The following is a 14125-nucleotide window of genomic DNA, read 5'->3' on the forward strand; positions in this document are numbered from 1 at the left end:
GTAAGAAAAGCAAAGTGCAATTTTACGTTCCTCATTCTTTTTTATTTTGGTTGTTACACCATTAGTATAGGATTTTCTTAGGGAAATAATTATAAAATAGCAAAAGCAGCTGGGCGCAACGGCTCAGGCCTATAATCCCAGCACTTTGGGATGCAGAGGAGGGCGGATCACAAGGTAAGGAGTTTGAGACCAGACTGTCTAACATGGCGAAACACCACCTCTACTGAAAATACAAAAAATTAGTCGGGTGTAGTGGTGCATGCCTGTAATCCCAGCTACTTGGGAGGCTGAGGCAGGAGAATCGCTTGAACCTGAGAGGCAGAGGTTGCAGTGAGCTGAGATTGCGCCACTGCACTCCAGCCTGAGTGACACAGTAACACTGAAAAATAAAAAAAATTAGGAAAAGCATACACAAAATTACAAATCATTCTTTTAGGCTTTTGTTTAGCCAAATGTATATAAGTATGTGTGTGTGTTTATGTATGTATGTATAAATATATACAAATATGTATATGTATCATTTAATAACTAAATGTCAGTGTTTACATTGCTTGAAAGCTACTTCTTTCACTAAACATTATCATAAAATCTTTCCATTTCAAAAATATTATACAGCTATCATCAATTTAAAGGTTACACTGTTATCTACTATATGCGTTTACCTTAGGTAACCTCATGAGTCCTCCAAAGTTCAATATCTGGGACTGTTCACAATTTTTACTACTATAAACAATTCTGCATTTTTAAACTACATCTTTGATTGCCTGTGACGAACTCACTTTAACCTACATCTACATCTACATCTTTGTGAGTCTATTCAATCATTTCTTCAGGTTGTGTTCCTAAAAGTACAGCTGCTGGTTCAAACAAAATTATCTTCAAAAAATTAAATATTTCACATTGTAGGAAAAACAAGTCATTTCAGGAGAATACATTTGGTTATAACTATGGTAAATAACTGTCTTGAAGCATGATATTAGGCAGTTTGTATAAAAGGCAGAAATTGTCCTAACTGCAAAACTAATTTTTTCAGGGGGCACCATTATTTATCACCAGAATTTCATTCATTATAGAAAAGTGAATGTGTAATTTTAATAGCAATGGCTACCATACACCTCACACTGCACTTGTTTTTTCATATTCTTAAATGACTTCTATTGTTCACTGCCAGAGATAAAAGAAAGAAGACTGGGGCTATTTATGTAGTGACATCTAATAGATGCAGAGGATTTCTAGTTGAGTAAGGCCAAAGGAGAGAAGAAAATAATAAGCTTGGCAAATAGTGGGGCACACACCACCCAGATTTGGCCCAGATTGCTGTGTGCTATTCCCAAGAACAGTCTCTTCCATCTTTCCCAATCTGCATGTACAAAGGGCAGTGATGAGGCATTCTATGAGTTGGAATCACCTATTATGAAATATGGTTGCTATGGTGGTAGGAGGAGATTGGCTAAGGGAGAAGGGTATTAGGATCATTGTATTGTTGAGATAAACCTGGACCACATAGGATTTTACACCAACTTACTTTTGTGAACCAGCTTCAGGATTTCTTTTTGCCTCATTTCACAATGCTAGAACACATCACAAATCAAATTAAAAATAAATACCAAAAGTTTCTTCTAGCTAGAAGGGTCTCCATCACCACTAAACTTTGTGGCATCTTCTGGTAAGTTACTAGAAGTTGGGGGGGATTAAAGTCTGACAACCTCTATACCAACTCTCCCTGACTGTGAGTCCCCTGATAATAACATGAGGACAAATATTAGGCCGAGACGCAGCCTGCCTCGAAGGTGAGAACAGTTCTGGGATAACTTCTTTTTCAGTCTTTCTCACACTAACCCCCCTTAAAATGACTTTCTGAGAAAGCTCAATGCTGCCAGGAGAATCTACTGTTTGTTCCAGCCAAAACCTGGTGATAGGCCAATAGGCCCTTGAATCCCTCTTAAAGCACTTATTTTAGAAAGCTTGCAATTATAAATCTTTTCTCTGCCCCCACTGAAATAAATCTTTTACCATCCAGAACTGGCTCCTCAAGGACGTGAGAGCCATCTCCTTGAAATACAAACATTCAAGACAATAGTTCTTACTCCCAGTCCCTGTAGGACAGTAAGGACCTAACTTCAGTGGATACCTTGCTCCAACTTGCACCACTAATTTCTGTCAAAAAGATATGAGAAGTTTGCTCCTCTAGGTGAACACTAGTTAGCAAACCCGGATAGACTAACGGACCAACCTCTCCCTTAATGCCTTTCTTTGGGTATACCCCAGCTTTTAAACAGTCTCCTGCCTTTTGTTTGACTGAGCTGTTGTGCTGAGGTCTCTCCCGCATTGCAATACTTATTCCTGAGTGAAATCTAAGTTTACTGCTTTTAAAAAATGTCCCACTTTTATTTTCTTTGGCAATACTGACTGTTGAAGCTGTGACAACTTTCAGATCGTATCAATCCTGTGGTTTTTTTTTTTTTCTAACAGGATTTCTATCCTCTTGAGAATTCTAAATTTCACTCATCATTAGGTTTCTAGTGCTTTTCTTACCTACTGAACCTTCAGTTAATCAGCCCTCCTGGCCTTGAAATGTGCCTGTTGAACTCTGCTCCATCTCATAAGACTAGCAATGGATGTGTTGTGTGACACCATTTAGTTGACAATAGGAGACACACAAGGCACTAAAACTGATAAGAAATTCATCTCTAATTTACAACCTATGTCATTTTAGGAGACTCTTTTCATATTGAAAAGCTATCCCTTATTTATATTCATCCGTATCATATTTATCAACAACCAAATTTGAAACAATTGTAGAATTTATCTTCAAAAAATATTTTAGCATCCCTGTTTATTTCTATGGGTTATTAAGAATAGAATACGGAGGTTATAGGTGTAAAGGGAAGTAAAATTCTAAGGACATGGGTTGCTCAATCTTGTTACCGGCCCGATTTGATTTTCTAGGAATCTAACAGCACAGCAATGCTGGTATTTCCTCTGCCTCTAATCCTTTAACACCTTTTAGGCTGCTTAAAAGAAGCAAATGGTCTCTTGACTTTGCCAAGAAAATGATCCAAATCTCTCAAATTTAAACTACTTCCCATTTTGTCTTTCTAGCATTTGCTCAGCAACCAGGAGGTAAGGCAGTAACAATAGAACAGCTTTTATTGCCAGCGTCATATTTTTATTGCTCCTCGTTAAGTAATAGTATTGAGGAAACATTATTTATCAAGTTTTAATGATGTGGTATGTACTAAAAAGGACATACAATTAGGTTGTAAACTTTAAATATAGATTTTAGTTGTCATAGCTTAACTCAAAAGCTCTCATTTTCTACTTTGTCTCATCTACTGCCCTCCAAACTTGACTATTAACAAACAACTATTTGTCAAGAGGCTACTCTGTCCCTACAATGCACTAATAAAAGACCCAAACTGTTGTAACGGCTACTGCAAAACAAGACTCCACCAATGAGGTGCTTAGGGCCTAGTTGGTGAGATGATATTTGCATGCATATAGCAATTAGTAAATAAGGCAGTATGGAGTGCACGAAATTACTTTTTATATTCCACTTTTAAGTGTCTTAAGTAAGATACTATGGCTTTGGTCATTGAGGGAGAAGAAAAAATATAAGAAATTGATCACTTATTCCTTAAAGGAGCTCACAATTTAATTGAAGAAAGGAAAGATAGCACATACATGAATATAGCTAACACTTGCAAAGTAAATTGTAAATTTCTATAACACACAGTGAACAGATTAAGCAAATGGACACCAGTTCAATCAAGGAAGAATTAAGGAGAAAATGAGATTGTAGGTATTACCTCTTCTCATTTCCAGTCCCCAAAAGAAATATCCCTGTAGCCATGAAATTTAGTAAAGGCTTAGCATCTCTCAGGTCCCGATAGGTTTGTGTAGGAATCCCATACAGTAGTAATGGAAGGTGACTTGAAACTTCAGTTTTAAATGAGAAACTAATACAATTTAAATCTCTTTCATTTTAATTTTATTGGCCAAAAAGAACACAATTCTTCAGAGACCAGAAACCCTTGATACTTTTTCTCATCATTGAAAATTGTCATAGAGAATCCTACTGGGAACTGGTGTCTTAAATTCAAATGATCAAAAAAAATAAAGGCAGGCAAGTTAAAATTTTCCTGCAACGGAAATGCATTAATAACACTCTTTGGTTATGGTGACAACACAGCAATGGTTTTGATGTTTCTGTACTGCTGTCAGCTCAGACTGGTGGAGGAGCAATTTAGTCTAACTAACCACTTAACCCAGGAAGATTTATTGACAAGAGGGCCCGTGGTGGAAGCCTATCTTACTCTCCAAAGAACAAAAAAGGGACACTCTGCATCTGCCCACATCACCTCAAGGTGTCCATTGGTTTGGCCTTGTTGGTTTTCAGTTTCTTTGCCCTGGTTCAGTTTTGTCCTATATCCATAATAATCCCTGTAGTCGTCCCCCAACTGTCTTTCTCTTCTCTATTTCTAGAGAAATAGAGGAAGGAAGGGCCTCTGCTGGCAGGAAGGGCCTCTGCTCTGTGCAGCTAGCTTTTAGGCTCCTTGCAAGCACACTGTGGAAGTGTCTGGGAGGTTGTTCATTCTTCCTCAATTTCCTGTTCAATGTTCAACCATTTGGCCATCCAATATACATATATTTGGTTTGTGGTTCTTTGTTTGTTTGTTTTTCTTTTGAGATGGAGTCTCACTCTGTTGTCCAGGCTGGAGTGCAGTGGTGCAATCTCAGTTCACTGCAACCTCCACCTCCTGGGTTCAAAAGGGATTCTCCTGCCTCGGCCTCCCGACTACCTGGGATTACAGGCATGCACCACCACTGCCAGCTAATTTTTGTATTTTTAGTAGAGACGGGGTTTTGCCACGTTGGCCACGCTGGTCTCAAACTCCTGACCTATGGTTATCCACCTGCCTCCACCTCCCAAAATGCTGGGATTACAGGCATGAGCCACCGTACCCAGCCCACAATATTTTTTTTTTTAAAAAAACTTCTACCTTTCATTCTCCTGGCTGAAGTTTAAACAAGATGAATGATAAAACCTAGACAATAAAAAATGATAATGACTTCTGTTTGAGAACAAAATCTCTCTTGTTTAATAAATACTTGGTATTCTCAACATTTAGTCCATTTGAACAGTCTTTGCACTCTTGATCTCAATCCTGTACCCATCCTACATTTGCCATGAAGTATGATGCCCTGAGACAATAGAATAAAACAGTAACAGTTTCTGGAATTTCTCAGAGAAAAGATCTCTGCCACCAGCATTGTTTTGTCTCTCTCAAGTGAAATCAGAATCTATGCTTTCTTCCTTCCACTGTTCATAATTCATGGCTACTTTTGCTTCTTGCATGCCTATAGAAAAACCAACATGATCTTTAATTTTCTTTCACATGCTATCTCAGTCAACTTCTACATCATTAGGAAGCCCATTTTCATTTATCTTTTCCTTTTCCACCCTTTTTTCCCTTCTTCTTCTAAAGTGAACCCTAGAAATAGCATTAATCATGGAAAGTTATGTTAAAAATCTAGAAATCATGATATGAAATGCGATATTTCGGCCGGGCGCGGTGGCTCAAGCCTGTAATCCCAGCACTTTGGGAGGCCGAGACGGGCGGATCACGAGGTCAGGAGATCGAGACCATCCTGGCTAATACGGTGAAACCCCGTCTCTACTAACAATACAAAAAACTAGCCGGGCGAGGTGGCGGGCGCCTGTGGTCCCAGCTACTCGGGAGGCTGAGGCAGGAGAATGGCGGGAACCCGGGAGGCGGAGCTTGCAGTGAGCTGAGGTCCGGCCACTGCACTCCAGCCTGGGCGACAGAGCGAGACTCTGTCTCAAAAAAAAAAAAAAAAAAAAAAAAAAAAAAAAAAAAAAAGAAATGCGATATTTCAAAGATATGATTTCATTAATTTCTCAAGTGCTATGAAAGTGTTCAGAAGCCCCCTTTAAAGTCCCCTCAAAATTATTTTCAAAGTTCTGCATCCTTTTCTGGATAAATCTGCTTTTCTTTTGAATCAGCATTCAAGATGCAGTTTAAAGTTCTCATTCAATTTTACTTTTTTCCTTTAATGACTAGAATTGCAAGAGTTCTATTTTCTACACATTTTCACAACAAGTGTACACTATTTCAGATACATTAAGGCTAAATGGTCTTTTGTGGATGAGCCTCAGGGGAAACATAACCACCATTTGTAACTGTTTCTGCAGGAAAATGAATTCTGAGTTTCAAACAACTGATTTACAAATGAACATTTAGATAGCTATCACTCTCATTTGTAAGTGGAAGACATCTTTTATCCCGTAATTTTTTGGTTTTTTTTTTTTTTTTGCATTGTAAGCCTGACAAGGTCATCCAATAGAATGGCCCTAAAAAGTTTTTCCAGGACAAAACAGGATCAGCATTCCCAGTTAGCTGATGCCAGGAAATGTTACACCCTACAGGGATCTGGACCTCTTGTTTACTCCCTTTGACTTCTCACTCCTTCAAAAAGGCAGACCTAGACAATGTCATATCACTAACACTGTTAGCCTTGGACCTTAAAAAACTAACTGAACCTCTTAGTTTTCCCATCTATAAAATGAGAAAAGCAACCTTTATGGAATATTGTAATGATCAGAGGGATATGTGTAAAGTCCCTACCAGCATCTGATATTTAAAATAAATGGCTAACAGAGGGAGCTATGGTTATTACTATTACCATTATGATTATTACTAAGATGGTGTATCACTGTGGCACTGACTGAAGTGCAGTGACTGTAATCACAGCTCACTGGTACCTCAACCTTTCCAGGCTCAGGTGATTCTCCCAGCTCAGCCTCTCAAGTAGCTGGGACTACAACACTTCGCCACCATGCCCGGCTAATGCTTTTTGTGGTGTTTGTTTGTTTGTTTTGTAGAGATGGGGTCTCCCTGCGTCACCAAGGCTGGTCTCGAATTCTGGGCTCAAGCTATCCATCCACCTAAACTTCCTAAAGTGCTGGGACTACAAGCGTGAGCCACCATGCCTAGCCTGGAGCTATTATTGTTAATTCAAAGCATCGATTAGAATCAGAAAGATTCAGAATTAAAATCAAGTTAATTCAACAAAAAAAATAAATATTGAGCCCTTATCACGTGGGTAGCACTGCGTAAGGTACAACTGGGGTATACAGTTGGGAGAAAGACTTGGTAGTATAGTCTAAAGGAGGTTCTAAGTCTCAGATGGCAACAAACAATATGAACCAACTCTGATCTCTAGACATGTATTTTGTTTGATCCATACAATGCTTCAGACTTTGAATTTCTTGTCAACATTTAGAAGCCAGAAAATTTTGCATGAAAATAAAAATCTTAAAAAATGTGCGCGCATGTTTCTGCCTGGCAATAATTGGGTGGTGTCGAAAACTGGTTGTCTTCTTAAATGTCTGGAAGGCCTTCATTTCTCCACATGCTCTACCCAGTCTACTATACGGATTTACTTGCTGATCCCTCTGAGCAATTGAGTTTGCAATTCTTATTTTGAATAATATGTTAAAACCATAACCCTTAAAGGGTTCCTTACCACTTACTATTTTCATAACAAAGTTTAAGATTGCCTCTTTATTTTATAAAGTAAAAATAAATCCACATCACAAGAAATCAGCAACTGGATAGGCACCTATCAGTGTAGGACACTAAACTAGTCACTAAAGGAAGGGTTACTTTTTTTTTTGATACAGAGTCTTCCTCTGTCACCCTGGGGGGCAGTGGCTCTATCTTGCTCACTGCGACTTCCGCCTTCCGGGTTCAAGCAATTTTTGTGCTTCCAGAGTAGCTGAGAATACAGGTGCCTGCCACCATGCCCAGCTATTTTTTTAAATATTTTTAATAGAGACACAGTTTTGCCATGTTGGCCATGTTGGTCTTGAACTCTTGACCTTAAGTGAGCCACGCACCTCAGCCTCCCAAAGTGCTGGGATTACAGGCATGAGCCAACGTGCCCTGCCAAATGTTACTTTTCAAAGTGGATAGACAAATGCTTACACTCTATATTATAGATAATAATAAGAATGGTTCATATTCACTGGTGCTTAGTGCCAGGGTCTATTCTATGCCCCTTACCTACCTACCTTCATTTAACCCTCCTAAGTACTTTTGGAGTTAGATACTATTTTTTTGTCTTATTCAGCACAAAAGAAAGCTGAGGCCATGCCCCAAGAAATTAAACCACCTGCCTAAGGTCACATAGCTCTGACAGAGTCAGGATTCAAATCCCAGAAACAGAGTCAAGATTCAAAGCAAGCAGTCTGGTGCCAGGACCTGTGCTCAGAAGTATTGTGTAATAAAGACGCTTTGCTATGGTCCATCCTTTCTGTGATGAATTGTTATGCTTAAATATATGCATACAAATACTATATATACACACAAATATGCACACATAATACATATATATGAACAAACCACATATGTAAATGTTTGATTATTATTTTCCTTTGATAAAATACACATTGTCAATATCGATTGCTTTAGTTATTGTGGCTTTATAGAATGTTCTGATACATTTCTTGGCAATTCTTCAACATATTCTCTTCCAAACAAGTTTGAGTATGTCAGGTCCATAATAAATCATATGGGATTTTTAATTAGAATTGCAATAAATTTATAGATGAATTTGTGGAAAATTATCATCCTAATAGTATTATTTCTTACTATGTTTATCTCACAGAAGTAGAGAGTGGAACAGTGATTCCAGAGGCAGGTGGGGGTGAGGAGAAGCGCGGTCAAAAGTTGGTCAACAGACACAAAGCACAGCTAGATGGAAGGAATACATTTTAACGTTCTATACCATTGTAGGTGACTTTAATTAACAACATTTCTTGTATGTTTTAAAATGCCTAGAAAAGCAGGTTTTGAATGTTCCCAACTCAGAGAAATGATAAATGTTTGAAGTGATATGCTAATTACTCTGATTTGATCATTACACATTGTATACCTGTATCAGAATATCACACTGTACTCCACAAATGTGTACAATTATTATGACTTATTAACAAATAATAATAAAAGCAAAAAATACTTCTATGGTTTTAGGTTGAGTTATTTAAAAAAATTTTTTATGTTCAATCACAGAGTAAGCCCATTGAAAAGATCTTACAGAGTCAAATTCCCAGGGCTTGGTGATAGGTTGGAAATGAGAAGCAAGAGAAAGGTGAGCTTGCCGGTATATTGTTTTTTAACATGTGCTCCCCTAACCTGTTCGTGCACTTTGTGATCTAGGTATCAGGAAGTGCTACAGCGGCCATTTGCTGGGAGCAGGGAAATTATATCAATAGGATGAGCCATTTTCAGTGTAGAAGGAATAGAAAAGCTCCTCAAAAAGGCATAGAAATGCATTGCAATAGAAATGATGGATGCAAGGTAAGGAGTTCCACTGGGAAAAATCAGGAGAGGCTGAAAGAAAATGTGGGACACAAGGGGGAAAAGCAAGTGTGCACTAACATTTACTGGGTGCTACACTATATCAGGCCCTGTGCTAAACACTTTGTACGTGTCCTTCTAATAACACCTAAGACATGTCGACTATATTATCCTCATTTTATAGGTGAGAAGGCTAAAGTTCAGAAAACTTAAGTTACTTTTCTACATTCACACAACCAGGAAATGTTAAGAGCAAAATTTGAACTGAGGTCTCTGAACCCAATGCCCATGATTACTGTACTCTATATGGAATGCAATAGTTCCCCTCCAGTCCTCGGCATGCTCAGGTGTTTAGATGGTTAGAGATTTCTGTGTCACAGCTCTGACAGACACAGTGGTCATTTTATGGAGAATGGGGAAAAACTAACATAATGAGTGGCATGCCACATATAGCAGTTCTTTTCAATACACTATAATGCATATTTATTTATTTATTATTTTTTATTTTTTTGAGACAGAGTCTCACTCTGTCATCCAGGGTGGATTGCAGTGGCACGATCTCATCTCACATCAATCTCTGCCTCCTGGGTTCAAGTGATTCTCCCGCCTCAGCCTTCCAAGTAGCTGGGATTACAGGCATGAGCCACAGCTCTCGGCCATTGGACAATTATTTAGAGTAACGGAAATGAATACGATTTGCTCTAACGGTAAGTGGAATAGTTCCGTATAGTAGAGGATATAACCATGGACAAAAAGAGGATAGAAATACAATAAAAAAATTAAAAACCTTTGTTCTGTTAAGGACACTATTAAGAAAATGAAAAGATAAGTCACAGACTAGGAGAAAATATTTGCAACTCACATATTTAATAAATGATGTGTATCTGAAATATTTCTTTAGAAAACCTCTTACAAATCAAAAATAAGAAAATAAATAACCCAGTTAAAAATGGACAAAATAACTGAACATACTCCCCACCAAAGAAGATATACAGGTAGCAAATAAGTATATAAAGAGATGCCCAGCACTATTTGTAATTAGAGAACTGCAAATTAAAACAACAAGATACCACTTCATGCCTATTAGAATGACTGAAATCTTAAAATAAAAAATGACAATATCCATACTGCTGGTGAAGCATTCCTCTTCATTGCTGGTCAGAATGCAAAATGGTATAGCCACTTTGAAAGACAGTTTAGACTTACCATATTCCCCATCAGTTTCACTTTTAGGTATTCACTCAGTTGACTTGAATTTATGTCCACACAAAACCTGCACCTGAATGTTTCTAGAAGTTTTATTCATAATTACCCCAAACTCAAAGCAACCGAGTTCTCCAGAAGGCGAACAGATAAACAAACAGACATATCCACAGATAATATTACTTAGCAATAAAGTAGAATGAGCTATTAATCCATGCCACAATGTGAATGATTCTTAAATGCATATTACTAAATGAAAAAAAGACTATCTGAAAAGGCAACATAATCTATGATCTTATTCATATGACAGTCTTGAAAAGGCAGAAATATATGGACAGAAAACAGATGAGAGATTTCAAGGGGTTTGGGGAGGGAGACAGTTGACTAGGTAAAGCACAGGAGATTCTTTTAGGGTGGTGAGAGTATTCCACATAGTACCACAGTGATGAATACATGACACTGTATATTTGTCAAAATTCACAGAACTTTACAGAGCAGAGAATACATTTAACATATGCAAATTTAAAATACCAGTAGATTGAGAGATCCCAGGATGAAATGCACACTGACAAAAAGATCTAACTGTATGCTAAGTGTACAGCATAACCTCGCTGAAGAGGTTGGGTTAAAGAACTGTTGACCTGAGTAACTTTGGAAATGATTGGAAAGCAGAAGATAAAAGGGCAAAGGAACTGCACATAAGCACTGTCCTCTAGTTGGTAAAGCTATTTTTCAAAGGAACACAACTTACCAATCCTGAAGCCACTCTTCATGTACGTATACCTGGATGGAGAAAGTAAGTAAATGAACCAATAAGAGTAAGATCCCGTTTTCTCAGTTTTCAAATGGGAGGTTACAGACAAGCAAAGGATCCATGTGGTACAGTATTAGAGTAGGAAACATCATTGTGAACTCATGCTTAAATATTTAGTGTGGACACAGATGGATGACTATTGAAATAATTATAGATATGTATACATACATGGGTTAGTATGCACACATAGTCCACTGAGAGGGCCTAGAAGCACTGAATCCCCTGTAGCGACTGGCACACCCAGTACCAAGATCTTGGTTTCAAAAGCCATTCTCCAATGAAAGAAACCAGAGTCCTTGGGGAAATTGTTGATTCTAGGTCCAAGACAGAGAATATACAAGATAATCCTCGAGTTTATTATGGTATCACAAATTAAGGAGATGCTTACAAAACAAAAATGATAGGCTTAGGCTGAAAGTATGCAGGAGCGAAGTGATTCAATAAGTATGTGATTGAATAAAGTCAACAGGGGGAGGGAGAAGAGGAAGAGATGGGTGTCTGAATAGAAGAATTTTAAATAATTTATGTTGATACCTGCCCTGTCTGAAGGAGATAGAGAATAATTTCCCACCATGTAAGGGTAGGCTGTGCCTACTATTGCTGCAGAGAGTATGGTGTGCAAAGTAGGGGGGGGAAGAGCATTTTGTAGTGGAGACACCTGAAACACTATCTTAGCCAAGTGATCTAGGTTAACAGCATCAGTGATAGTCACGTTGATAGCACAGACCTTTGTTAGGAAAAGAATTGAAGAGTATATCCGTTCTGAAGTTTTCCTCCCCAAAGCCCATGACCCCAGTCTAACTATGAGAAAAACATCAGATAAAAACCCACTTGAGGGACATTCTACAAAATAAGGGACCAGTCCTTCTCAAAACTTCCAAGGTTGTTGAAAAGAAACTCTGAAAAATTATCACAGTTCAGAGAAGGCTAAGGAGAAATAATGACTAAATGTCATGTGATAGAGGGGATCCTGGAACAGGAGGTTAGGGGAAAACTAATAAAGTTAAATAAAGTATAGAGTTTAGATAATAGTAACGTGCCACAACGTTTATTCCTCACTGTGACAAATGTACTATAGTAGTGTAAAATATTAGCAATAGGGGAAACTATGTTGGTATATGTGGGAGCTCTGTACAATCTTTGCAACTTGTCGGTAAATATCAAATTATTCTAAGACTTTAAAGTGTATTTTTTAAAACAGAAAATTACCTGATGTTACAGGATAATGTTTCATTCCAATAAAGCTCCATATCCATTTGCTTTGGTCACCCTCGTCAAGCCCTTTCTTGATATCACATTCTGCTCCAGTTTTCTCTCAACTGCGATGAATTTGAAGGAACATTGTAGCGCTTCGTTTCAATTCAGTAGAGACTTCTGTATCTTAGACGATCGAGGCCTCATTATTTCCTACCTCCTAACCAGCAGCTCCACGCAGCTCTCGTCTCCCTCCCTCTCTCCACCTGTCTCTTTTCCATTTTCCATTCTTCTTATAGCTAAAGGTTGAAGCTATCTTCTATCATATTTGGTATGTACCAGGTACTTGTATGTTATTTCTAATCCTCCAATTTCCGGATGAGAACACTGAGCCCCAGACTGTTTAACATGTCCCAGGCTCGGAGGCTTTTAAGTGCAGATAGCTGATCAAAATGAAAAGCAAGCATTTGTCTCCGAAGAACAGGCCCTCTACGCCAGCAAAACATTACTCTATCTTTCTTAAAGCCTTCTAGGTCTCCTTTCATCAAGTATGTAATGCAATATGATAAAGAGGAGGCTGGTCTTAAAAAAGGAGGCTGGTCATTATTGGAGGCAAGAGAGTGTGTGGGAAACGCTGATTGGTGGAGGGAGCCAGGTAATCAAATCCTAAGTAAAGGCAACCTTGAAAAACCGCAACCATGGTAAACAAAATTGTTCTCTCCTGGTGAACCAATGGGATCAGGAAAGAATTTGCAGGCTTGGCGCCTCTCTTTATTTCCCCCTCCAACAAAGATGGCTCAAAAGGAGCATTGTTAAGAGTGTTTTGCTCACTCAGCAATGAGGCAAGCTCATTAAGAGACTGGGGCTGTGCCAATGGGGGCTTGCAGGGGTAGCCAGTTCCTAACTTCACAGCTCACCTGCTGAAAATCATAAGGAACGCAAATGCTAACCATTCAGATGAAGCTTAAAATTGATGACTTTAAAGAGATTGAATAAACTCTTTATGTTACAATCTGGCATGTGCTTTTAATATTAACTACTACATATTTTATAGACTGTATTTGTTGCCAAGCACTAAAACAAACATTAAGATGCTTTTGCCTTAACTGGTACTATGAGTGCTTCCAAAACCGTGGGTATAAAAAGCGGCATAAAACACATCATAATCATGAAAATCATCTGCATTAAACTCACATTTGCTATGAATGTGGCAGTTATTTTTCATCTACAAACAATTATATCACAATTACTTACTCTCTGTTAGGAAACATTTCATCAAAAATTCTCATTTAATTGACATAAAAATGCATTTTGTTCCGAGAAAAACATAATCTCTAATTTGTACTAATTAAAGAAATAGGCATTCTGAATTAGTGAAAGGCTCATATCTATTGAAAAATATGCCTCCTTATTAGTTTATATGCAGAAAGTAACACAAACCAAGTTACAAAGCTTACAGTAGGTAAAGAAGGGCCTAAAAAATAGTCCTATAATGAATAAACAAAAGTAATGCACAGTGTTCTATATT

General features: G+C 38.1%; 1 protein-coding gene and 1 long non-coding RNA gene across 2 annotated transcripts in view; both read right to left on the minus strand.

The window, feature by feature from the left end:
• Positions 1–14125, minus strand: part of DPP10 (dipeptidyl peptidase like 10) — a 1411130-nt gene that overhangs the window by 1378684 nt on the left and 18321 nt on the right. The gene's annotated exons all lie outside the window — the stretch shown is intronic.
• On the minus strand, positions 10671–13156 carry LOC141408136 (uncharacterized). The gene is made up of 2 exons (XR_012420932.1): positions 12613–13156; positions 10671–11372 (listed from the first exon to the last, which is right to left on the minus strand). It is a non-coding gene; the product is annotated as an uncharacterized lncRNA (long non-coding RNA).

Source organism: Macaca fascicularis, chromosome 12 (assembly GCF_037993035.2).
Source record: "Macaca fascicularis isolate 582-1 chromosome 12, T2T-MFA8v1.1".
In the NCBI taxonomy this organism is placed as follows: domain Eukaryota; kingdom Metazoa; phylum Chordata; class Mammalia; order Primates; family Cercopithecidae; genus Macaca; species Macaca fascicularis.